Source organism: Leopardus geoffroyi, chromosome D4 (genome assembly GCF_018350155.1).
Source record: "Leopardus geoffroyi isolate Oge1 chromosome D4, O.geoffroyi_Oge1_pat1.0, whole genome shotgun sequence".
Classification (NCBI taxonomy): domain Eukaryota; kingdom Metazoa; phylum Chordata; class Mammalia; order Carnivora; family Felidae; genus Leopardus; species Leopardus geoffroyi.
This window is the reverse complement of record NC_059342.1, coordinates 120,426-147,136: the sequence shown is the minus strand read 5'-3', so window position 1 is coordinate 147,136 and position 26,711 is coordinate 120,426. Positions and strand designations below refer to the sequence as shown.

Below are 26,711 nucleotides of genomic sequence, written 5' to 3'. Positions count from 1 at the left end.
GCTGGCCTTTTGAAGTCTTTGACGCAGGGACCCCCAGCCAGGCTGCTGAGCCATCACTTAGGCACAGAAGCACCCTTTCCAAGTCACCCCGCCCTAAAGTATTGTCTTTCCCTCTGGTACTTCTGGGACTTACTCTTTGGCAAGTCACATATCCTCATGCAAACATGTCAAATGGGCCCGGAGAAAGCTGCTTGCCTGTGACTCCCCCTTCATGGTCACATCTTATCCTTCTGAAATTCTTTGAACTCCCTATCGTTCTTCCAGTCTTTGAACAGCTCTTTGATTTGGAAATATTTGATTCTCTTGTATTCCTGCTAAAAATATGCGTGAAAATATTAAAGCAGGGGTTCTTAACAATAAGTGAGCCAGTCACAATGCTTCACCTGGCCACGTGTATGTTTTTATTTTTGACAATGTTCAGGCATGATGTGACATACATCCTGTAAAATCTGAGTATCATTCATTATCTAGCATAACCACCTTTATGGAAAGCCATTCAATGACATGCTCGTTCAAGATCAGAAAAACACTTAATTTACGTACCACATAATAGAGTGGTATATACATACGTTATTATCTTAAAATATGTAAAGTAGATGTTTCTATGAAGTGTTTATCATGCATTCAGTTTTCTGTACCATGAATGCTATTATTTAAATTAAACAATAGTAAGAACAACAAGAGTAGGTACATGTCCATCACTAGTAACTAATACTGGAACTAGTTATATAATCTTATGTGTTGAAAAACCATGGTTACTAACAATCTTTTCTTTCATGATGGGTTTCTAGTTACCAAAAAAAATTGGGAAGATAATACTGAGTATCCACATACATTAGACTGTTTTCTCACTATTGATGTCATAATGGTTGGTGCATGATCACAATCAATGTATCAAAGAGATATGGTAGTATGAAGTAAAGTTTATATTTGTATTCAGATTGCTTTGGTTTTAAACTCTCCTAGCCCAGACTCATCCCACCTGGTACATTACAGTCATCCTGTCTCCTTAGGCTCCACTTGGCCATGACAATTTTTAGATTTTTCCATATATTTCATAATCTGCAAAGTTTTGAGGGTACGTTTGTAGAATGTATTTAGTAGAATTATCCTTGGTTGGGATATGTCTAACGTTTGTTCAAATGCTTAAGCCAGAGTTATTGTGTTTTGGAGCAGAAGATCCAGAGGCATAGTGCTGATATGCCCAAATTCGAAAGACCCCCAAGAACAAACCACCAGAGTCCAGAGTCAAAGCCAAGTGGCAAGGGTCGTTTATTGCAGGTTCGAACCCGGACCTCCGCGCACTCGTTACCGGTGACGCTAAGAGGTCCCGAGCAAGGATCTTACAGCTTCTTTTATAGACAGGCACAAACAAGTTAGGGATTTTTTTTTGCGGTTACAGAGCTGTTATTGGTTGACATTTAAATTTGAACACTCAGCAGAACTTGATTGGTTCCCACCTTTTTTTCAAACCACTCAGCAGAACTTGATTGGTTCCCGCCTTTAGGTCAGACCACAACAGGGCACACCCTGGCTGGTTCCAGGAACAGCGGGGCGGGGGGGAGGTCTTTTCTTTGCAGTTGTGAGTACACCTGGTAATTTTTCTCTTAGTCTCTCATTCCCCCCTTTCTTTGGTGCCTTAAGAGCCAATCTTGGATCTTATGTGTCTGACTCAAATGTTTCGGTAATGATAGGTTGGTATTGGGTCCTAAGGACCATCAGTTGGATCGTGTTAACTCGGTCTTTGATAAAGGCAACTAGTTTATTAATAATATAAGGCCCGAAGGTGAGGAGGAGAAGGAGGAGTATAAGGGGCCCAGCTAGAGCAGAAAGGGTGGCTAGCCATGGGGACTGATTGAACCAAGACTCAAACCAGCCTTGTTGTTGTTCTCGTTCATGCTTCCTTTTGGCCAGGCCTTCTCTAACTTTAGCCATGGACTCTTGGACTACTCTGGTGTGGTCAGCATAAAAATAACATTCTTCTCTTAAGGCTGCACATAAACCTCCCTGTTGGAGGAAGACTAGATCTAGCCCCCTTCGGTTCTGTAGGACCACTTCAGAAAGGGAGGTCAGAGATTTTCGAGGTGCGAGATTGAGTCCTCAAGTCTGGCTATATCCTCATCATTGGCTGCCCTTAGGCTATTGAACCCTCAGTGCTGGATGGCTAGTGATGAGATCCCTGTTCCTGCCCCTATGGTACCGAGGCCAAATAAGGTGGCCAAGGTTATGGCCATAAAGGGTTCCTGTTTTGTTCTTATTGACTCTCTCGCTTCTGTCCCTTCTGTCCACAGATCATATACAACATTTTCTCGGTGGTAAATAACCTTTGGAAATACTAATACCATGATATAATATTCGGTTGACGAATTAAAAACATTTCTGCTAACACATGGGGTGAGCCCTGTCTTAGAACAAATCCACCAACTGTCAGGAGCTGGAATTATCCATTTAGATTCATCTATAGAGTAATTAGTCGGGGCACAGAGCTGGATATGGCTAGAGGGGACCTTTCCTATACAAGTCCCATTGCCAGTGACTGCTTGCAGTGTGAGGCCGGGGCCCTTTCGATTCCACTTGCAAGCTGCCGGCGACTCTTCTCCTGATTGTGAAAAAGGGGCAGCTAGACCTCTGGCTTCGTAGAAGGGGGGTTTTATATCATAACATAGCCAGCAGGCCCTTGTTGCCTCAGGGTCCGATCGGTTTAAGGCCTCATACGCTGCTGTTAGCAATTTCCATAGGGAGTCTATGCCTTCTGGGTTCTGATTTTCTTGGACAGCTTGTGCTTTTACTCCTGGGGTAAGGATGGGGGTCTTGCTGGAGGGAGTAGTAGAGATCTGCCCAGGGATAAGCTTATCTGTTTTTTTTTTTTTTCTCCAATACCTGATTTGGCCCCACTGGTTGTACAAGAGGGGAGACTTTTAATTTTATTTGAATGGAAGTCCCAAAGAGGGGATATTGATATAAGTAGAGTCCCCAAGTGAGTCCTGAGACCCATCGCCTGTCTTTTTTTCCTTCCTCTGTAAATCTTACACGAATAAGGTTACAGTTTTCATCATACCTGGTGCAGGTACATGGTCGGACATAGGACATTTCAATAAATTGGGGTTTTACTTCCCACTTCCATTCCCCATCATTGGAGGTGATGCAACTCCAGGCTGCACAATAGAGGGTTTCAAACCCTCCACATGTGCGCCTCATCGCCCCCGTCCTAAATCCCGGACATGCATAAAATCCATTTCTACTTATTGATACCCTCCTTTGCAGTTGCCTCCATTTACCTCCTTCCATTTCTTCTAATGGACTAACTTTTTCTAAATTAAAATATAAATCTGGCCACCAGGTATTTAATGGGGCAGTTCCTAGGGTTTTGTTGTAGATTTCATGAGTCTCTAAGTTAGTAATTTCCCATGTCAAATTATAGGGGGTGTGGGGGTTTGGATTTACAGACAGGATTTGCAGAACAATCAAGAGGAAGGCAAGTACCATAGTTACGGCTCAGTCTGTTGGCGGCGTAGGGTCAATTTTAAAGGATTGTTCTTAGTCCAATCAACAGTCCAGGTTGTCTTTGAAGGTCCGATGAGGTCTGAGAATGGGTCCACTGGTTTGGCGTGGGCGAAATGGATCCAGGTGGCGATTCCATCTACTTTGATGGCAGTAGGTGTTGTCAGGATGACCTGGAAGGGTCTTTTCCACCTGGGCTCCAGAGTTCCCTGCCGATGACATTTGACGAGGACCCAATCCCCTGGCCGGAATTGATGTGGAATAGGTGGGGGTCCAGTCTCATAGAGTTCCTTTAATTTGGGCCATACATCTTCATGTACCCTCTGCAAGCCTTGTATGGAGAACAAGAATTCAAGACTATTATCGTTCTCAGCTTTGACAAGGTTATCTTTTAGGTTAGGGATGATGGGGGGTGGTCTACCATGTATTATTTCATAGGGCGTGAGTCCCAGTCTGTATGGGGTATTATGCACCCTGAACAGAGCATAGGGGAGAAGGACCACCCAATTAGCACCAGTCTCCATGGTCAATTTGATTAGGGTCTCCTTTAATATTCTGTTCATTCTCTCTACCTGTCCTGAGCTTTGGGGTCGGTACGCACAATGTAATTTCCAATCAGCCCCAAGTATGGAAGCCAGTCCCTGACTTACCTTAGAGACGAATGCAGGTCCATTGTCTGACCCTATCATTCCTGGAAAACCATACCTGGGCAGGATTTCTTCTAGGATCTTTTTGGCTACAATCTGCGCCATTTCATTCTTGGTTGGAAAGGCTTCAGTCCATCCTGAAAAGGTATCTACAAAAACTAGCAAATACTTATATCCATATTTTCCTGGTTTTACCTCAGTGAAATCTACTTCCCAATAGGTCCCCGGTCTGCTCCCTCTTTGTCTTACCCCTGTTGTCTGAGGATTGCTACTCGCATTGTTGAGTTGGCACACTGTGCATTTAGTGACTACTTGATCGACCTTATCAGAGACATTTCTGATTTTTAGTCCAGTCTGTCTCAGTAAGTCCAACATTCGCTGGGAACCTAAGTGGGTGCTGCGATGGATCCGCTCTAGAACTTGCCATCCTAGTTTATCTGGGAGTATAATGCTGCTTTTGGAGTCTCTCCACCAGCCATCTTTGATTCGGGTCATAGGAAGTTTACTCATCCATTGAATGTCGCTTTCTGAATACTCAGGGCTGGGGGGCAATTCCCGGGGTCTGGGGTCTGGCAGCTGTAGGGTCAGTAATTGCACAGGGGGCCGAGCTATGTTTTTTGCAGTCTGATCGGCCAAATTGTTGCCCTGGGAAACTGGATTGGTTGTCTTCTGGTGTCCTGGGCAATGCACAATCGTTGGCTTTTTGAGTTCCCATAGGGCTGCTAGCAGGGCTAGAATCTCTTCTTTATTTTTGATGTCTTTCCCTTCAGCTGTGAGAAGCCCCCGTTCTTTGTATATCGCCCCATGTACATGAGCGGTGGCAAAGGCATATCGGCTATCAGTGTACATGGTTAGCTTGCAGTCTCTTCCTAATTTTGGGGCCTGGGTTAAGGCTATTAGTTCAGCCTTCTGGGCCGAGGTTCCAGGGGGTAGGGCTTCTGCCCAAACCACCTCAGTTTCTGGAGTTACGGCCGCCCCCGCATACCTTTGTCCTTGGTAAACGAAGCTGCTTCCATCGGTAAACCAGATGGCGTCCGCATCCGATAATGGTTGGTCTTGCAAGTCCTCCCGGACCCCATAAACTTGAGCCAGTATGTCGGCGCAGTCATGAAGTGGGGTTCCCATGTCTGGGTCTGGCAGCAGTGATGCTGGGTTCAGGGCCATTGGGGGGGGGTGAAGATGACCCTCTGACTTGCAGATCTGAGCCTTCTTTGCTGAGGCGTGGTAGCCTAAGGTTCCCAGAGTTTGCAGGAGACCTTTGGTTCCCTGGATGCAGGCTTTGGGCATCTTGGCAGCTATTAAGAGATCACCAACATACTGTAGAAGAGTTATATTAGGGTGTTGTTGTCTGTACTCAAATCTTCGTGTAGAGCCTCATCGAACAGGGTTGGAGAGTTTTTGAATCCTTGTGGCAGTCTGGTCCAAGTGAGCTGGCCATTTATGCCCCTGGATCTGTCCACTCGAATGCAAATAGCTCTTACTTTTAGGCGCTAGTGGTAAAAAGCTGAAAAAAGGCTAGGCTGAAAAAAGCATCTTTTAGATCCAGAACAGTATACCATTGTTTTTCTGGGCTGAGGGCGCTCAAGAGAGTATAGGGGTTAGGAACGGTTGGATGTATGTCCATCACCCGCTTATTGACTTCTCTCAGGTCCTGCACTGGTCTGTATTCCCCGCTGTTGGGTTTGTGCATGGGCAGCAGGGGGGTATTCCATGCTGAGTTGCAGGTGCGTAGGACCCCGAAGTCAAGGAGGCTGCGGATATGCGGTGTGATGCCATTTTTGGCTTCCGCGGGCATGGGGTATTGGCGCACGTGGACGGGGTCCGTCCCAGGCTTGACTTCTATAAATAGGGCTGGGTGATGTTTTGCTAGCCCCATGCCACCCGTTTCTGCCCACGCATCTGGGAAGCGTTGAAGCCAGGGCTCGATGCCCTGATCCAGAGGAGTGGGTTCCTGATGGAGCCTATTTCATCTTCCAGTTTCACAGTGAGTACAGATATGGGTTGGTTGTGGAAGTCAGTCACTGTGGGTCCCCCCGGTTGGAAATGAATTTGGGCCCCCATTTTGGTAAGCAAATCACTCCCCAACAGGGGGCCGGGGCTGTCGGGAATGACCAGGAAGGAGTGGGTTACCTTCCCAGTTCCTAAGTCCGCAGTCCTCTGAGTTGTCCAGGGGTACTTCTTTATTCCAGTGGCCCCTTGTACCCAGGATGATTTTTCAGATACTTTTCCATGGGGCTTGACCAGAACTGAGTGCTGTGCCCCGGTATCAACTAGGAACCGGACTGGGGTCCCCTCCACTTGCAATGTTACCCTAGGTTCGGGGAGGGGATCCGAACCCCATCCTCCCTATTCTGTATCTTGGGTAAACAGTATGGGGGCTATTTTAGGCTGCCATTGTCCTTGGCTGGGGCGGGGTTGTTTCTTCTTGGGGCATTCTCGTATCCAATGGCCTTTTTCTTTACAATAGGCGCATTGATCTTTATCTAAGTGCCGCCTGGGAGGGCGTGTTGTTTGAGTGCCTTCTGGGGGTGGCTGTTCTTTCTGGACTATAGTGGCCAGGACTTTAGTCATTTTCTCTGTGGCCTTGATCTGTCTCTTTTCTGGGGCGTCCCTGTTGTTGTAGACCTGTTGTGCTATACGGAGCAGATCCTGGATCTGTTTACCTTCTAAATCCTCTAGCCTTTGGAGTTTTTTCTTAATGTCAGGAGCTGCTTGATTTACAAAGGACATAATGACAGCAGCCTGGTTCTCAGGGACTTCTGGATCCATGGGGGTAAACTGCCTAAAGGCTTCCATTAATCTCTCTAAGTAAGCAGCTGGACTGTCTGCCTTTCCCTGTATGACCAAATATACCTTAGCCAAATTGGTGGGCTTGCGAGCTGCAGCCCAGAGACCCCCCCATCAGAGTCTGGCGATAAATGAGTAGCCTTCCCCTGCCTTCTGCCGTGTTGTAGTTCCATTCGTCCTGTGGAGGTCTGGTTAGGGGGAAAGCCACATTAATGAGGTCAGGGTTAGATGTCGGCTGACTGTCGTCTCCGGGAACCAGCTTTCTTGCTTCTAATTGGATCCTCTCTTGCTCCTCAGTAGTGAACAGGATGCGGAGGAGCTGCTGACAGTCGTCCCAGGTAGGCTAGTGGGTGAACATGACACTGTCTAAAAGAGCTATTAGGTCTTTAGGGTCATCAGAGAATCGAGCGTTCTGTGTTTTCCAGTTGTAAAGGTCACTGGTGGAAAAGGGCCAATACTGGAGTCAGGGGTTGCCTGTTTCACCGGGGGATCCTATTTCCCGCAGGGGTAGGGCTACAGTGGAGTCGGGGAGGTGAGGGTTTGGCTCACGCTGGGTGCGCCCTCGGGTTCGGCCGGCTGGCCCCTCGCGGTTGGTTTCGTTTTCAATGGGGCCCCGCGCAGCTGCTGCCTCCCGTCCTCCTGGTCCCAGCGCAGCTGCCGCTTCCCGTCCTCCCAGTTCCCCTAGGGGGGCAACTAGTGGGGCGACTGGTGGGGCGGCTGCTGTGGGCAGGGCCTGGGGTACAAGGGGAGGGGGATGATAGGGTGGAGGGTCTAGGGATAGTAGGTCCTGACTATCGGGCAATATGGGATACAAGGGCGCGGCTGCCGTCCTTGATTTTGGGGGATCTGCAGGCCGCATGGCAAGGACCTTACACGTTCCCGAAGATAGGAAGGGGGCCAACCAAGGGGGTGGATTTTCCACTAAATTCCGCCATACAAGAATGTAGGGAATCTGATCTGGGTGTCCCTCGCGACCCGGTAGAAAAATCTTTGATTTCACCTTAGCAATTATAGGGAGGCAGAAAGTTCCTTTGGTTGGCCATCCAACGCCGAAGATTGGCCATTCGGAGCAGCAGAGGGTTATTAATTTTCCCTGCCAGATGTCTAAACTCAAATTCTGTCCTCTGGTTCTAACATCCCTGAAGTTAGCAATGAGGAGAGAGAGAGGAGTGCTTTGAGATTGGCCCATCTGTATCCTGGAGGTGGAGGAAAGGATTAAAAGGAGAAACAGTAAAGTTATGAGGATTTCTGGCTGGGCGAGGCCAGGTCACCTGTGAAAGAGAAGGAGTTTAACACTTAAAGGTTATAGAATAGAGAACACAACACTTAGATTGCTAGCGCATTTCGGGTGTCCGCCACCCGAACAGAAGAATTCTGATGGGCCCAAAAAGGTGCCCCAGACGGGTGCCAGTGGACGTCTCCTACTGGACCTGACTGACTGCCCTATAGCGCGTCCACCAGGGCTGTGTCAGTCATCGATACAGATCCCGCGCGGGAGAGCCAGAAACGAACAGACAAACAGAAACGGACAGAGCCGGCTCACTTACCGATCGGTCTCAGGGACGACCTGTTGACTTGGGGTCTGGTGGGCTTGGGGGGATCCCGGATGAGCCCCCAAATGATATGCCCAAATTCAAAAGACCCCCAAGAACAAACCACCAGAGTTCAGAGCCAAAGCCAAGCGGCAAGGGTCGTTTATTGCAGGTTCGAACCCGGACCTCTGTGCACTCGTTACCGGTGACGCTAAGAGGTCCCGAGCAAGGATCTTACAGCTTCTTTTATAGACAGGCACAAACAAGTTAGGGATTTTTTTTTGCAGTTACAGAGCTGTTATTGGTTGACATTTAAATTTGAACACTCAGCAGAACTTGATTGGTTCCCGCCTTTAGGTCAGACCGCAACCGGGCACGCCCTAGCTGGTTCCGGGAATGGTGAGGGTGGGGGAGGTCTTTTCTTTGCAGTTGTGAGTACACCTGGTAATTTTTCTCTTAGTCTCTCAGTGCCATCCATAATTATCACTTCACATAAAGTTTGTTTACTCTGAAGATTGGGCTCTTTTTTGGTTCCATACAAATTTTAGGACTGTTCTCATTCTGTGAAAACTGCTGTTGGTATTTTGATGGAAATTGCATTAATTCCGTCAATTGATTTGGGAAGTATAGACATTTTCACTATATTTGTACTTCTGATCCGTGAGTATGGAATGGCCTTCCATTTCTTTGTGTCATCTTGAATTTCTTTCATCACTGTTTTATACTTTTCAGAGTATAGGTCGCTCACCACTTTGGTTAGATTTATTCATAGATATCTTATTTTTGGTGTACGTCTGTAAATGGGACTGTTTTCTTAATGTCTCTTTCTACTGCTTCTGTATTGTCTACAAATGCAACAGATTTCTGTACGATGATGTTGTATCCTGTGACATTGCTGAATTCATTTATCAGTTCTAGCAGTTATTGGGTGGACTTTTTAGGGTTTTCTATATATAGTGTCATGTAATCTGCAAATCGTTTTGTTTCGTGTGTCTGCTGGCTGTGGCTAGGACTTCCAGTAATTTGTTTACTAAAAGTGGTAAGAGTAAACATCCTTGTCTTCTTCATGACCTTACAGGAAAAGCTCTCAGATTTTCCCCATTAAGGTTGATTATAACTGCAGGGTTTTCATAGATAACCTTTATTATGTTAATGTATGTTTCCTATAAACCTACTTTAGGGGGTTACATGCATGAACGGATGTTGTACTTTGTCAAATGTTCCTTTCTGCATGCATTGAAATGACTGTATGCTTCTTTTCTTTTAACGTTTATTAATTTTGAGAGAGACAGAGCGTGAGCAGGGGAGGGGCAGAGAGAGAGGGAGACATAGAATTCGAAGGAGGCTCTTGGATCTGAGCTTTCAGCACAGAGTCTGACGCAGGACTTGAACTCAGGAATCATGAAGTCATGACCTCAACTGATGTCAGACTGTTAAAGGATGAGCCACCCAGATGCCCCGATCATCTGGTTCTTATCCTTTCTCCTGTTGATGTATTGTATCACATTAATTGATTTGCAAATATTGAACTTTTGTAGTTGGGAATAAATCCCACTTAATTGTGGGATATATTTACAGTTGTTATATCTTCTTTTTGGATTGTACCATTTACTGTTGTATACTGTCCTCCTCTGTCTCTTGTTATGTGCTTTTTTAAAGTGTATTTTTTCTGATACAAGTATTGTTACTCCAGCTTTCTTTTGACATTAATTTGTGTGATGTTTCTCTAGCCTCACTATCATTCTTGAGGTGTAAAGTGAGTCACTTGTAGGCATCTGAATCTGTTTTGTTTTTTCATCCATTCTTACTCCCTACATCTCTAGATTGGAGCATTCACTCCATTTCCTTCAAAATTGATTGATATGTATATGTGTATTGTCATTTTATTGCCTGTTTTGTTGTGGTTTCTAATGATTTTCTCTTATCCTTTCTTGCCTTTCTTTCATGTATTGCTTATTTTCTTTAGTGATATATTTTGATTTATCTCTATTCTTAGCATATTTATGACTGGTTTTAATATATGGCTACTGTTAGGTGTTTATATAACCTCTTCTGCATTTAGCAGTCTGTATTAAGTTGATGGTCATTTACCTTTTAACCCATTACTTTCTCCTCCCTAGGTTTTTGGTAGATGTTATTATATTTCAAATCCATTTCTCTGGTTCTTTAACTCATTTTTTCCAGAAATGTTCATTTTTTACTTGAATTGTGTCTTCTACCTCTATACTGTCACTGTTGGTCTCTCCTTTCCACTCAAAGATCCCTCCTAATATTTCTTGCAGGACTGGTTTAGTGGTACAAACTCCTTTAGTTTTTGTTTGGGAAAGTCTGTGTCTCCTTCATCCTGAAAGATAGCCTTGCTGAATAGAGTATTCTTGGCCGCTGATTTTTCCATTCAGCATTTTGAATATGTGATGTCACTCACTTCTGGCTTGCCAAGTTTCTGTTCAGAAATATGTAGCTAGCCTTATGGGTCTTCCAAGTTAAGGACTGTTTTGCTGCTTTTACGAGTTTTCTTTATTCTCACCCTAATTTGTAAGTTTGCTTACAATAGGTTTGTGTGTTGGCCTGATTTTGTTGATTTTGATGGGATTTCTCTAGTCTCCCGGATGTGGATGTTTGTTTCCCTCCCCCTATTAGGGACGTTTTCAGCTATTATTTCCTCAAATAAGTTATCTGCCCCATTCTCTTCCTTCTGGGACCCCTACAATATGAATACTATTATCTTTCCTGTAGTCACTGAGTTCCCTTCGTCTCATCTCACGTTGCAGAATTCTGTTCTCTCTCTTTGGTTCAGTGTGATTAATTTCCATCACTCAGTCTTCGAGGTCACTAGTTTGTTCGGCTGCTTCTTCCATCCCTCTGTTCATTCCAGCAAGCATGTTTCTCCTTTATTGTGTCCTCAGTGTCTAACTGTGTTATATCTTAACTCTGTCAGGGGTCTCACTCTTCTACTCATTCCACAACTCCAGTGAGTATCCTTATGATCATTGCTTTAAATTCTGTATCAGGTATGTTACTTATATCTCTTTGGCTTAGATCTCTGGCTGTGGCTTTGACTAGGTCTTTCATTGTGGATACACATCTCTGTGTGTCCATTTTGTCTGTCTCTCTGGCTCTATTTCTCTGTGTTAAGAAAGTCAGCTGTGCCTTCTGATCTTGAAATTAATGCCGTTATGAAAAAGAGGTCCTGGAGTCCTCAGCAGTGCACGTCTCCATTTATAGGCCCTGGACCTTCAGGAGGATATTGTATGGGTATTGCTCACTCCCTGCTGTTGTGTCTGGGTTACTTTTCCTTTCAGTGCAGGGGTCTGCACTGATTGCGTGTCTGTTGTGGGCTCTGCTTGCTCTCAGTGGTGTCAGTGGGACCCAGGCAGGCCAGCTGAGTCAAGAATCAAGAATCAGCATGAATACATGTGTCTCCTGTGGCCTGGGCATTGTGTAAAATGCCATGTTTACGTTGCCTCTCTACACAGGCAGGGACCTGGCTCTCACTCATCCTTCTGGATCACCCAGTGCTGAGTCAGCTGACCTCCAAAGCGCCAGGATCTAAACTCAAGGGAATTCAGCCCCCCTGGGTTTTAATGCCCAATGTTATGGAGATTAGTCTTCCCTATGTCAGCTCCCTGGTGTGAGGGCTCACTTTCTCTGCTCCTTCTGCAGCATCCAACCTCCACCTTTCTGACTTTCCTAACCTTCCTGCTGCAGCTTCTATTTAGCTGTGGAGTTTGTTGTGCCAGTCTTGGATCCCTCTCTGGTTCATGGACTGGGATGTGGAAGTTATATAGTTGAAAACATGGGACAGGGTGAGCTCAGGGTCTGCTTATTCTGCTATTATTAATTTTTTAAATGTCTTATTATTTTGGATTTTTGAGACATGGGCAGACAGACTCATCTCACCCATGCACTTCAGGATTTGAAAGGAACGTTCCCACATTTGCTTCTAGTATTTTGTGCTTTGAAACTCTCTTTAATGAGGTATAATTTACATATAACAGAGAGCCTCAAATTAAAGGGTATAATTTGATGAGACTTGATCTCATGGATACAGCACCATGAAGTCATATGGCTGCTCTCTAAACCTTAAATCATGATCCCTTTGTGTCTAGCGCTAATGTTGCTTTTGAAGTAAGGACTTTTTTTTTTTTTTTTTTACGTTTTCAGATATTGCCCAGGTGTCTGAAGGCCTGCACTAGGGTACCTACCTCCTTTTCTGATAGACTTTATTCCCGAAAGATTGCAGTCAGTCTACCTTTGGACTTTATCCTACATTGTATCTTTCAGTCTGTTCACTTAATTTTGTTGGAGTACTTTAATGCTGAGGGATGCATAATTGGATTGATTTTCACTAAATGGTACGAGCTGCAGTTCCAATCATGACAGAAAGCACATGCTTCCTGTGTTAGGTACTCAAGAGCAAGGCAGATACCCTGGGCACTTGAGCTGAGTATGTCACTCGGTGTCTTGCCAGCCCTCTTCCCTTCCCTGGCAGACAAGGGTCTCGTTTTGGTCACACAGAAATGTAGGTGAAGTCAGCAGAGAAGGGTCCCTTCTCTTCCGTTTGTCTCTCAAACTCCCTGTCACTACCTTCTGCCTGGCCCTTTCCCTGACTCAATCCCTCAGGCCCACTGCTCCACTCCAGCCATGATCAGGGTGTCCTCCAGCTGCTGGCCTCGGCTCTGGCCATCGCTCAGTGAGGAAACTACAGGAGGATTATGTAGTCCATGGGTCTGATCAAGAAATCTCTGCTCATCAGAGTCCTCCTACACTTGGTGCTGTCTGTGGAGACCTGGCATCCTGGGCGTGGGTCTGACCCTCACTCCTCTACCACAGTCACTGCTGGTCCCTCATCCTTCTCCACCATTAGAACTCAGCCATTTCCTAAGGACAGATACCTCTCTGTCTGACCCCAAGACACCATGGAGTCAGGGAATATTTCCAAAATAATTGATCATAAGCACCCCATCAATCTAGATATAGGAAGTTCCCATCACCCCGGAAAACTCCCTCAGGCTCCTTTGAAGAAAGGGTGATCTTGCTTCTATCCTCCATCACCACCATTTCTGCCACTTTGTTACCTGTGTGTACAGGAACCCCACTGTGTGCACTCAATGGGGAGCGAGAGTAGATGGCCCTAGAAGCAGACGCTGACACAGAGACAAAACGAAAGGTAGATTAGGGGACAGTAGGAAGGACAAAGTGGAGGGGATAGGATGGGCAGGGAAAGCATTCAAGTAGATCTGACACCTTCTTAAAATGTATATACAAACACGATTGTCTGTCACCGTGCACGGTCCTCTTCCAATTTCAAAAGAGTTGTCCTATAAGGCAAAGAGATTTTGGTTTATTTCCCTGTGATCTTATGTTTTCCTACATGCATTCTGTCTTCTGTAGTTTATCTGTGGCCTCAGATGAACACTGCAGTGTGTGGCTGCATCTGTGAGATTATGTGTAATAGAAAATGGTTGTCTTCAGATCTAGGTCTCTGAATGTACACATTCTCATAATTATCTTTTTTTTCATTGTGTGACAGGGCCCGAATTCTAATAGAAAAACGAGGGACATTGTCTTATTTTTTAAAACAGTGATTCCCACTCCCTGGGCTGAGTTGTTAACAGTCTTAGTTTAATGAACTCCCGTGACCATCTTTTTTGGAGGATCATTGTGTGGAGATATCTTAATTGAAACTGTGAGAAGCGTGTTCCCAGAGATTTTGCAGATGCTTTATACACTGAATGTCTTCTTTTTCTCTTGTTCTTAGAAACAAATATTACCCCTGTTTTCACAGATAACACAGCTGAGGCTCTGTGTAGGTCCCACTGAGAACTGTATTAGGGCTGAGACAGCAGGAACACAGGCAAAGCCTCAGGATATTGTGTGAGAAGTTTGAGGAGATGCAAAGCTGTAGTCAGGGTGATGACAGGGGTCCAGCAGTGGTGGCATCTGGCCAGCCCTGAATTGTAGGATGTCTCAGCTGATCTAGACCCTGTCTCCACTTTTAGTCTCACCGAAGGATATGAACTTGGGCATACAGCATTTTCATAACACCAAGTTAAATTCCCATATCTCCAGGGCTCTTTTGCCCCACAAATATCCAGAACCTTCAGGAAAATCCAGGGAGACAACAATCCTTTTAGATGATTACCTGCATGCACTTTGGCAACACACTGACATTTTGGAGTCTTGGCAATCCAACTACAAACTGCCTGAGGACACTGTAGCATATCTCAAGTTTCTCAGGACATACATACAATGGGCGGTGTCATGTCCCCGTAATACAGTGAGCTATACGTTTCTCTTGTGAAATGAAAGAGGATTTTTTACACAAAAGCAGACGTATCAGCAGGACTGGTGCATAAGTTAGAGACACAATGTTTTGGGTTCTGTAATGAATGAGGTGCACCCCTAACTTTTAGAGCATCAGGTGTCCTGTGTGAAAGAGGGACATTCATTAAATGATGCAGACCTGTGATCACCAAAATGGAAACACCAGTGAAGGATCCAGTTCAAAACCGGGGGAACCTTGAATCATACAGGAATAGAAGAGAAGTTGAGCACAGTACACAGAGTTTGAGGAGGTGCAGAGGGGAGGGTGTTGGGGTCAGTGAGATGCAGTTGGAGGTCATTCCTGACCACAGCCTGAGCAGGGAGTGTGAGGCCCATAAGGAACTGCTATTTGGGATCACTCTCAGTGACCTCTGGGGAGTGGAGGATGCCTGGAATCTTGCAGGGGAAGGAGAGTCGTCTGTGAAGAACGAGTTACTTGTGGTGAATGTCTACAAAGCTCAGATGTGTTCATCTTAATTCATAGGGAATTCTGACTTTAAGCATACTACAGGACACAGAGTAATTATGTGCAACAGAAAAAAAGAGGGAGAAATTCACATAACAGATTTCATGCAAGTGTTTTGGTATAAAACTCCTGGTATGAGACTGTATCAGCTCTAACAGTGACTGGGGACACAACCAGAAACTGCTCATAGAAACACAATTGAAGGACACAGTGTTCAAACTAGTTTTACCTAAGGTATAGCTGGAAGGATTCTGGGCAAGTCATTTACTAACAAAGACAGGAAGGTGATGAGTGATTACATTGACTTTATCTAGGACCACTCTAAATGGCACAGGGCACAAAATATAAAGTTGGAGTCATGATGTCGTTTCTAACAGGTTCATCTCCTAGCCAGAATCAAGAAAGGAAGACACAGCAGCCACACTGTTCCCGCAGAGGTGAGGTCTGGAAGGGGTCACCCAGGCCAGGAGACTTCTGTTTGGAGTGTGCAGTATCCTCCTCTCATTATTTCTTGAAACTCACGGAAAAACCTTAAGGCACTCAGTCTCTAAGTGCTTTTGGCTTCTAAACTTACCACAGAAAGCTGACAGACTAAAAACTGAGAAGTCTGTTGGCTCCTGGGTTATGAGTATGCATTTCGAAAACAAAGAAGAAACAGACATATCACACAACACGCAAAATGAGACAAGGCCGGGAGAGCGTGCTGTACATAAAGATGAGGGTTTCCCAAAAGAGTTACAACTGAGAATGGCCCTGGCATTTACCTTGTCCTTGTCTGCATTCTTGGTACAGCCAGAGCCGCTGTAACTCACAGAGGTTTCAGCAGTTTCTCGATCTACTAAAGACCCCAGAAGGGACAGAGGTTTCAGCATTTTCTCGATCTACTAAAGACCCCAGAAGGGACAGAGGTTTATTCTGCTTTTAGAGGACTGTGTGGGACGAAAATCATTCCTCAACTCATTCCTCAAATATCTTAAACTTTTCCCTACAGTGAAGTCCCTGACCAGAGGCAGAGGGTATCCCACATGCCTCAGGTGACCCCCAAGAATAAGGGAGAGAACCATCCCCTCACCTTGATAAAGACCTCACGGTGCCCTAGTTCATGTTGTTTTGTAATTAATCACATAACTGTGAACAGGTCAGGCACAACTAGCAATTTAGAATTCATCAGTAAAACAGTTTTCTCAGTATACATCATGGGAAATCACGATTTCAATCCAGATCAAGAATAAATATGAGGATGCTTGGATTCAGCATCCGACTCTTGATTTTGGCTCAGATCATGATCTCACAGCTTGTGAATTCAAGCCCAGTGTTGGGTTCCTCACTGACAGTGTGGAGCCTGCTTGGCATTCTGTCTCTGCCTCTCTCAAAATAAATAAACTTAAAAAAAAAGAATACTGGTTTGGTGTATATCCTCAATGAGTCCTCAAGAAGGGTGCATTTCTTCAGACTTCAGGCAAATTGTTCAATCTCTCAGCTTATCTACAAGCTGCCTTCCACATGAGAGCAGTTAGTATATGACGAAAGACTAATTTTACACTATTGAGAAAAGAAAAACTGTGAGAAGTTAGCAGTGAAGCTGCAGAGTTGCACTGATACCATCAGAGGACTAAGCTAAGCTTTATGGAACTTGAATTGAGGGATGTAGGGCTACAGTTCCCAAAAACAAAAAGAAAGACCGTTAAAACTAGTGAATAAATGACCTTCTCCTCAAACTAGTCTTCATATTGAGTCCGGGTGGGAAGAAGGATGAGGCCCGTGTCCTGTCATCCTTTCCAGGCTCTTCAGACAGGGGGATGCTAGAGGAGGTGGGAGGGTCACCATCAGAGGAGGGGCATGAGGTCCACCAGTCACAGGGACAAGTGCCTCACTGTCTGCGGCACCAGAGGAGAACACCCTTCTGTCACCCCTTCAGACCACCTGCCGTCCTTAGTGCGTGTGATTCTTTCCAGACCACACGATGATCACCCACAGGAACAGGCTGCACAGCAGAAATTAGACTGCGGCACATCACAACGTGCTCCTTACCTCTCCTTGCAGGGTTCTGCGTCTCTGGTCTTGCAGCCATTAGTTTCTGCCTCGTGTATCCCTCAGGCAGCCTCTTTGCTTCCATCCCATCCAGTCTTGGATACAGAAAAATAATGGACTTCTATAAGAGTTGCAACACCACGTCGTCTCCTAGACAACAAACAGTGCAGGCGTCATCCCTGGAAACACCCATAAAAACACAAGTCAAATGACCACATCTGTATTTCAAGTAAGCGACCTCCCTGCCCTGCTCCGCCATCTCCCTGTCCCAGATCTGAGTCTTGATCTGAGGGAGAAAAAACACATCCACCTTCAGTCGTGCCAGACTGTGCACCAAAGAAAGAGGAGGAAACAAGAAAACACTTACCTAGTTGTCCTGAGCATTCTTCTCATGAACTGCGATCTGAAAAAGCCAACAATGAAAAGCCCGTGTTTAGGGATTCCAAGGGCGACTACACTCACCTGCGTGAGGTGCTAAGAGTTCAGTATGTCAGGAAGAACGCAGGTTACCTGGTGTCTAAAGGGGAGCTCTGCCTGCTGTTCCCATGTTTGTTCAATTTGTTGCCTGTGAGTTACAATTGCTCTTGTCAGATAAGGCCCAATATTGGGTATGATTTTAAATAAGCTGCCCGTGTTCCCAACAACCTCATATCTGTCCCCTGATACAATTTATTATTACACATGAAACACTTTGCACATGATTATCAATGTACAGTAGGATCAAAGCTATTGTTACATCCTTTCATTACTCATTCCATGCCTGTAGGGTTCAGAATTCATAGAATTCCTTCCCATTTTCAATCTTTGCCTAACTCATCATGTGACAAGTGTCTTTTATCATAAAGCTCTATTCTTCTATAACTTATATCGTCACCATGTTTCCCAGGGTTGCAAAGACGAGGGCCATGAAATGGCACTACCACGTTGATGGGTATGATTCATTGTACGACACACTGCTTTCCTACAGATTATGACAATTGACACCACCCCCGAGGAATGTTAGCATGGACAAAGTTTCCACACAGTCTGGCCACTACTTGATATCTGTAAATGTTTAGAATCTTAATTGTTTTATTCTTTCTAAAACTGACCTTTTTTATCTGTTAATACTCTATGCATATGTTGACTTTAAACATTGCAAAAAGATTAAAAACCAAAAAATGAACAGCGGTTTCATGAGCTGCTGGTAATTACTAGCTGAACTCACTTGTACTTGTTTATTTCTTCTGTAGCTATTTTTTTCCTAATGTTTATTTATTTTTGAGACAGACAGAGAGTGAGCACATGCATGAGCGGGGGAGAGACAGAGAGAGATGTAACAGAATCCGAAACAGGCTCCAGGCTCTGACCTGTCAGCACAGAGCCTGACACGGGGCTCAAACTCACGGACTGTGAAATTATGACCTAAGCTGAAGATGCACGCTTAAACGACTGAGCCACCCAGGCGCCCCTTCTGTAGCTATTTTCAAATTTTACCTGCAGCTGCCAGCTGATTCTTTTTTGCCGCCAGTTCACAGTGTCATTTTCAGCTTCCTAAGATGGGAAAGATACATACACAGTCAGGAACAAGGTCCAGAAGTTCCCCCTTTTTACCTCCCAGCACTCTTGAAGGCCTATGCAAATATCCCTTCCCCAACTTCTCCCATAATTGCACAGACTGACAACCCAATCAGAGAAATGAAGTGAACACTCCATTTAAGTCCAAGAAAATTCAACTTCTGTCTGCTGCCACGTCTCTGCTATTGGAACTGTCTTTCTAGTTCTCTTGTTTCCTCTCCTTTATCATAAAGTCATCAAATAACATTGTACTCTGTGCCTTCCCAGAGTTGGTCTTTTGTTTGAGATGGTGAAGACTCATTTCATCAGTGAGTGAAAAACCATATCTGACAAACTGTACCCATTAGGATGAAGCAGGGGATCATCACTAGTCTTACATCTCCATGGGGAGCCCTGATTCTCAGGCCAAAAGTTGTACCATGACACAGACAATCACCTGAAAGACGACCTTCCAGAATATGGTTTCACTAACATTGCAGCTCACTCCCAGACATCGCTAGAGTTCAGGACTGCAACCCCTGCCTCCACCTTCAAAAGGCCAATCTTAGAACAACATCATCTCCTGAAGTACAACCTGATAAGAACTGTCACACAGTCTGGGTTTACTTCCAGGAAACAGATTTCAGATGGAAAACTCCCAACTTCATGGAGCCAAATTTACTTTAACAAGACTCATTCCATTGATAGTGAAGGCAGCAAAAAGCAATGCTTGGCAAGGCTGGGTGGCTGTGTTGCCCTCAGACTATTCTCTTTGTGGTGTTGATTGAGACGGATTCAACTTGACACTTGATGTACTCAAGAATCACATGCAAAATTGAAAATCTCTTAGAAAATGACACGAAAGCACTAGACAGAGAAAGGCACATGCATTTCCTTCTGGCCTCTCAGGCAGTCCTTGGGCAAATGCTTGCTGGAGTGGTTGTAAGGTAGTGGCTCTGTTGTAAGGGGTTGAAGATAGGTGGTCAGGGTGCTGTACCCACTCACAGAAAGAGCTTACCAGTTAACAAAAACAAGATGCCAGTGAGACAGAGCAAGCCCTAACCCCAGCTGTGGGAAGGACAAACATAAGGAGTCTAAAGTCCCCCATCTCCTCCTGAGAACAAAAGGAAATACTGTACAAAGAAGGAAACATGATTGAATGCACCAAATATCTGACAACCCCACGAAGACACACAAGACCAAGATGGAGAAGAAGGAAGCCCAGGACAAAGCCAGGCTGGCAGTTGAACCCAAACTCCCTAGGACTCATCATTGATGTGGGGGGCATACATTTGAATGGTAAAGAAGCTGATCAACTTTATGGGCACAGACTTACAAGTAAACAAGTATAGTTCAGGGGTGGCCAGCAAAGATGAGCCCTAGTGAAGCTGCGGGCTTTGGCCAAGACTCAGAAGAGTTACACTTAAAAAATCAGGGGTCAGGAAACAACTTGACTTTCTTAGGGATTGGGCCTGCAGTGAGCAATCTCACTGGCAGAATGGATGCAGGGATCCAGTACTGCTGGTACCCCTACCCATTTTCCAGAAAGCAACTTCCATTGTTTATGCAGCAAGATAATTCAATTTTTTCCCCACACATTTTTGACCCATGTCTGGTCCTGGACAAAAATTACCTAATTGCTGGGTGACAAAACAGTGTGATGTGATTGAAACCTATAGGACAGTGTAGGTGGATCCAGAGTCATCCAGGTATTAACGTTATTAATGATGATACCTTCCCTCTGCCGCCCCCAAAACATGGCACAATGTGTGACAAGCACTTAGGACAGAAAGGAAAATGCAGGTTACATTACAGAAAGCAAGGTAGGAAGGGAAGGTGCAATTCTACCAAATGCATTGGGCAAAAATACTCTCGACCCAGTTCCAAAAGAAATACAATTATCTCTACTGGCTGCCATGTTCTCCCATACAATCCTGTCCTTGTGACAGTTCTCACATGAACATCTTACTTTTCTAAAATTTTTTTTAACATTTATTCATTTTATGATAGAGACAGAATGCGAGTTGGGTAGGGGCAGAGGAAGATATAGAATCCAAAGCAAGCTCCAGGCTCTGAACTGTCAACACAGAGCCCGACACGGGGCTTGAACTCATGGACCGTGAGATCATGACCTGAGCCGAAGTTGGACGTTCAACCAACTGAGCCACCCAGGCGCCCCCATCTTACTTTTTTGTAGGCACTTATCCTTGTTCATAGAATTCTTCCAGGTTATGTGTTTTCTCCTTCAGCTGTTTGACTTTTGCTTCCTTTGTGGCTTTCACAGACCTCAATGCATCACACTTGTCTTCCAGGGCGTTTTTATTTTCTGGATAAAAAAAAGGTGTTTTCTCGATAAACGTGCACATGACCTGAGTCTTGATTTTGGTGAGACACAAAAAGCGCAAGAACCGTGAAGGCATGAAAGTATTCTTTCCCTTACCAATGCAAAGTCATTGCCATCATATGGGGATTTCTCCCCAACAGAAAATATAACTTCTAGTTGACAGTTATTGGACCTCAAGGCTCTTAGCTCTACATCCTCGAATTCAACATTCGCATCTTGTGGTTAAGGCAGATATGAGGAAAGACTTTCATGGAAAACTGATCACACAACAATTTGTACCTCACACAGCAAGATCGTGCATTGCAATCAACAAACACTTTGAGGCATGAATATAACTATAAGACAGAGATGATGGAAAATAGTTCATGTCTAACAACTCATGGCTTTCTTAGTGGTATACATATGTATGTATGTATGTATGTATGTATGTATGTATGTATGTAATGTATGCCTGTTTATCCCCCCATTCACGTTGAAAATTTACTATTCAGCATTCAGAGAGAAAGAGACTATTGAGCACCTGGGTGGCTCAGTCAGTTGAGCATCGGACTCTTGATTTTGGGTCAGGTCATGATTGTAGGATCATGTGATCCAGACCTGTGTTGGGCTCCTCACTGAGCGTGAATCCTGCTTAAGATTCTCTTTCCCTCTGCCCTCTCCCCCACTTGCATGCCCCCTCACTAAAATTAAAAAACAAAATCATAAAGCATAATTTAAACATATTTTTAAAGGGAAAGGATTATACACTTTGGCTATCACCCTTTCTCTCTCAACTATATTTGGGTATTTTCTACATATCTTGGAGGGCAGAGTTGAATGATGTGATAATTACCTAGTTGTGAAAATAAAAGATAACTCCTAGTCCTTGAAATAGCAAAACTCATCTTGGCAGTCCTAGTAGAATTCCAGCTCATTGGTCAGAAAGAGTTTTGGCTCCCAGAGGCCCACTGTCTACTGTGGTAAATGGCAGGCAAATATGCTGTGCTCACTTCACCCAATGAACAAAAACCCTCCAAAGCCAAATTACGGTAAAACTCAGCAGCCAACTCTTAACCACTTCCGGATTCTTCACATTTCTTTCTCTCTGAGTTTGCAAGGTAGCAAGGGCACTTTGAACGGTGTCATTTAAAATTTCATTAAAGTGGGTGCCTGCGAGGCTCATTCAGTTAAGCATCTGACTTCAGCTCAAGTTGTCATCTCACGGTTTGTGAGTTTGAGCCCTGTGTCGGACTCTGTGCTGAAAGCTCAGAGCCTGAGGCCTGCTTTGGATTTTGTGTCTCCCTCTCTCTCTGCCCGTTTCTCTCTCTCTCTCTCTAAAATAAATAAACGTAAATAATTTTATGTTTACTTGTACTCAACAAGTACAAAAAGATAGAGATCATACCGTGCACAGTTTCAGACCCCAATGCTATTAAACTCTAAATCAACCACAAGAAAAAATTTGGAAAGATAACAAATACTTGTAGACTGAAGAACATCCTATGGAACAATGAATAGTGGAATGCAAGCTGCTACAGCCACTCTGGAAAACAGTACGGAGGCTCCTCAAAAAGCTAAAAAGAGAACTATCCTACGACACAGCAATTGCAATACAAGGCATTTATTTAAGGGATACAGGTGTGCTGTTTTGAAGAGACACATGCACCCCCATGATTATAGCACCACGATCAACAATAGCCAAAGTATGAGTTGGCACTACCTGGATTCTAAAAACAGACAAAGATCCCACTAAAAAGGAGCAGTATAGACCAATTTTCATGATGAACATGGACGCAAAAATCTTCCACAAGATATTAGCCAACCAGATCCAACGATACATTTAAACTTTATTCACCACGACCAAGTGGGATTTATACCTGGACTGCAAAGCTGGATCCATATCCACAAAATAATCAATGTGATTCATCACATCAATAAAAGAAGGGACAAGAACCACATGATGCACTCAATAGATGCAGAGAAAGCATTTGACAAAATACAGCATCCTTTCTTGATAAAAGGATTCCACCAAAAAACTGCTAAAATGATCCATGAATTCAGCAAAGTGGCAGGATATAAAATCAATGCACAGAAATTACTTGCATTCTTGTACACAAAGAAGCAACAGAAAGAGAAATCACAGAATCAATCCCGTTGACAATTGCACCAAAACCCATAAAATACCTAGCTATAAATCTAACCAAAGAGGTGAAAAATCTGTACACTGAAATCTATAGAAAGATTATGAAAGAAATTGAAGATGACAAACACAAAAATGAAAAACATTCCATGCTCATGGATAGGAAGAACAAATATTGTTAAAATGTCAATAGTACCCAAAGCAATCTACATATTCAATGCAATACCTATCGAAATAACACCAGCATTCTCCACAGAGTTACAACAATCCTTCAATTTGTATAGAACCAGAAAAGACCCTGAATAGCCAAAACAATCTTGAAAAAGAAAACCTAAGTAGGAGGTATCACAATCCTGGACTTCCAGCTGTATTACAAAGCTGTAATCATCAAGACAGTACGGTACTGGCACAAGAACAGACACTCAGATCAATGGAACAGAATAGGAACACAGAATTGGACCCACAGATGTATGGCCAACTAATCTTTGACCAAAAGAAAGAAGATCCAATGGAATAAAGACAGTCTCCTCAGCAAGTGTGCTGGGAAAACTGGACAGTGATATGCAGAAGAATGAGCCTGGACCACTTTCTCACACAAAAAGACACTCAAAACGGATGAAAGACCTAAATGTAAGATAGGCAGCCATCAAAATCCTCAAGGGGAAAGCAGGCAAAAACCTCTTAATGTTGGCGTCCACAACTTCTTACTCAACACGTCTCCAGAGGCAAGGGAAACAAAAGCAAAACTGAACTATTAGGACCTCATCAAAATAAAAAGCTTCTGCACAGAGAAGGAAACAATCAGCAAAACTAAAAGGCAACCAACAGAATGGGAGAAGATATTTGCAAACGACATATGAGATAAAGGATTAGTATTCAAAATCTATAAAGAACATACCAAACTCAACACCCAAAAAACAAGTAATCCAGTGAAGAAATGGGCAAAGACATGAGCAAACACTCCTCCAAGGAAGACATCCAGATGGCCAACCGACACATGAAAAAATGCTCAAAATCACTCATCATCAGGAAAATACAAATCAAAACCACAATGAAACACCCCCTCGCCCCTGTGAGAATGGCTAACATTAACAACGCAGGCAACAACAGATGTTGGCGAGGAAATGGAGAAAGAGGAACTCTTGCACTGCTGGTGCAGCCACTCTGGAAAACAGTATGTAGGTTCCTCAAAAAATGAAAAAGAGAACTGTTCTAAAACCCAGCAGGTGCACTAGTAGGTATTTATGCAAGGGATACAGATATGCTATTTCGAAGGGACACGTGAACCCCAAAGTTTATAGCAGTACTATCAACAATAGATAAAGTATGGAAAAAGTCAAATGTCCACCAATAGATGAATGGATAAAGATATGGTATATATACATACATATATATATAGTATGTATATGTATGTGTGTATATGTATGTATGTATGTATATATAAATATGTATATATATTTATACACACACACACACACACAATGGAATATTAGCCATCAAAAAGAATAAAATATTGCCATTTGAAACTACATGGATGGAGAGCCTCCTGGGGCCTAACACTAACCATAACCCTAACCCTAACCATAACCCTCACCCTACACTTAAACCTATGTAGCACATGAAATGTAAACCAATCCACAGCCGCACATGTGCCCTCACTTCAGCCCTCCATGGAATTACAACATTGGTGTCGCTTCGGCTTTAGCGACTTCCCTATACTGAACCCTTACCCTAGCTAAGTGTCTATCTCCATGGGGACCTAATTCCAAAGTCTGACAACAGCACGCAAATGGGTTCGAGAATCGGTGCAACAATACTCGGCATGGAACGTGGAACATCACCATGTCTTTTGCAAAGTGTGATTGCAGCTGCATGACAGGATTCCTGAGGCCTATTCCAAGGGTGGCCCAAACATCTCTCTGGCCTTGGATCCTAAGAAGTGATACTGACCAGCACACTTCCTTCTGTACTGCTCTCAGCCCTTCTGGGAGACAACTGCACTGTTGTGGGTTCAGTGCCTGGAGCCTCCTGGGACCTAAACGTAACCCTAAACATAACCCTCAACTTACACCTAACCCTATCTCTAACTGAACCCTATACTTGACCCCCACCATTGCTAGGGTCCTCAACACAGCCCTCGAGGGAGATAATGAGAGTGGAGTCGCTTCAGCCCAGCCAACATCGTTGGACTGAACCCTAACCCTAGCTAAGGCTTTCTCCCCATGGGGACCCAGTTCTAAAATCTGACAATAGCACCCACAAAGGTTTGAGAATCGGTGCAACAATACTCAGCATGGAACGTGGAACATAACCATGTCATTTCAAAAGCGCGTCTGCAGCTGCACAAGAGGATTCCTGAGGCCTACCCGAAGGGTGGTCCGTACATATGCCTGGCCTTGGAACGCAAAGACTAATCTTGACAGGCACCCTCCTTCTGTCCTACACTCAGCCCTTCGGGGAGACAATTGCTCTGCTGTTTGTTAAGTGCCTGGAGCTTGCTGGGTTAGGACCTAACCCTAAACCTAATCGTAACCCTAATCATAAACTTCAACCTACACCTAACCCTATCTCTAACCCAAACACTACACTTGACCCGCACACTCACATGGGTACTCAATTCAGCCCTCCAGTGAGATCACGAGAGTGGAGTCTCTTCAGCCGTGGCCACACCGCTGGAATGAACTCTAACCCTAGCTAAGGCTCTGTACACATTGGAACCCAATTCCAATGTCTGACAACAGATCACACACTGGTTCAAGAATTGGTCCAGAAATAGTTCACATGGAACTTGGAACATCACCATGTCACTTCCAAAGCGCGACTGCAGCTGCATGGGAGGATTCCTGAGGCCTACCCAAAGGGTGGCCCATACATTTATTTGGTCTTGGAACCCAAATACGAAGACTGACGGGCACCCTTCCTTGTGTACTATACTCAGCTCTTCAGGTTGACACCTGCTCTGTTTGGGGTCAGTGTCTGGAGTCTCGTGGGACCTAAACCTAAACCTAACAGTAACCCTAACCATAAATGTCACCCTACACTGAACCCTATCTATCTCATTAAGTCTACACAAGACCCACAGCTTCGCATGTGCCCTGACTTCAGAGCTCCATGGATTTACAACACTGGAGTTGCTTTGGCCCTGGTGACATTCCTGGACCAAACCCTAAACCTATCTAAGTGTCTCTCCCCATGGGGAACCAAGTCCAAAATCTGACAATACCATGCACAAGGGTTCGAAAATAGGTGTAGAAATACCTGGCATGGAATGTGAATCATCACCATGTTAGTTCCAAAGCACGACTGCAGCTGCATGACAGGATTCCTGAGGCCTATTCGAAGGGTGGCCCATACGTCTCTCTGCCTTTGGATCCTAAAGACTGACACTGACCAGCACCCTCCCTTGTGTATTCCACTCAGC

The 26,711-nt window shown here is 44.5% G+C and overlaps 2 long non-coding RNA genes across 8 annotated transcripts in view; one reads left to right on the top strand and one right to left on the bottom strand.

The window, feature by feature from the left end:
• The first annotated feature begins 15,166 nt into the window (after positions 1–15,166).
• LOC123592793 lies at positions 15,167–18,291 on the top strand. Its single transcript, XR_006709938.1, has 3 exons — positions 15,167–16,122; positions 16,169–17,520; positions 18,178–18,291. It is a non-coding gene; the product is annotated as an uncharacterized LOC123592793 (long non-coding RNA).
• The window catches only part of LOC123592791, a 60,547-nt gene continuing 51,341 nt past the window's right edge, over positions 17,506–26,711 (bottom strand). For 4 of the 7 annotated variants that reach the window (XR_006709934.1, XR_006709933.1, XR_006709932.1 and 1 more), the window contains 4 exons: positions 21,015–21,153; positions 18,768–18,824; positions 17,659–17,694; positions 17,506–17,577 (listed from right to left, as the gene is read on the bottom strand). This is a non-coding gene — a long non-coding RNA (uncharacterized LOC123592791). Of the gene's footprint in view, positions 17,695–17,801; positions 18,336–18,767; positions 18,825–21,014; positions 21,154–26,711 lie in introns of all 7 variants that reach the window. The other 3 variants (XR_006709937.1, XR_006709936.1, XR_006709935.1) reach the window with 3 other exon arrangements.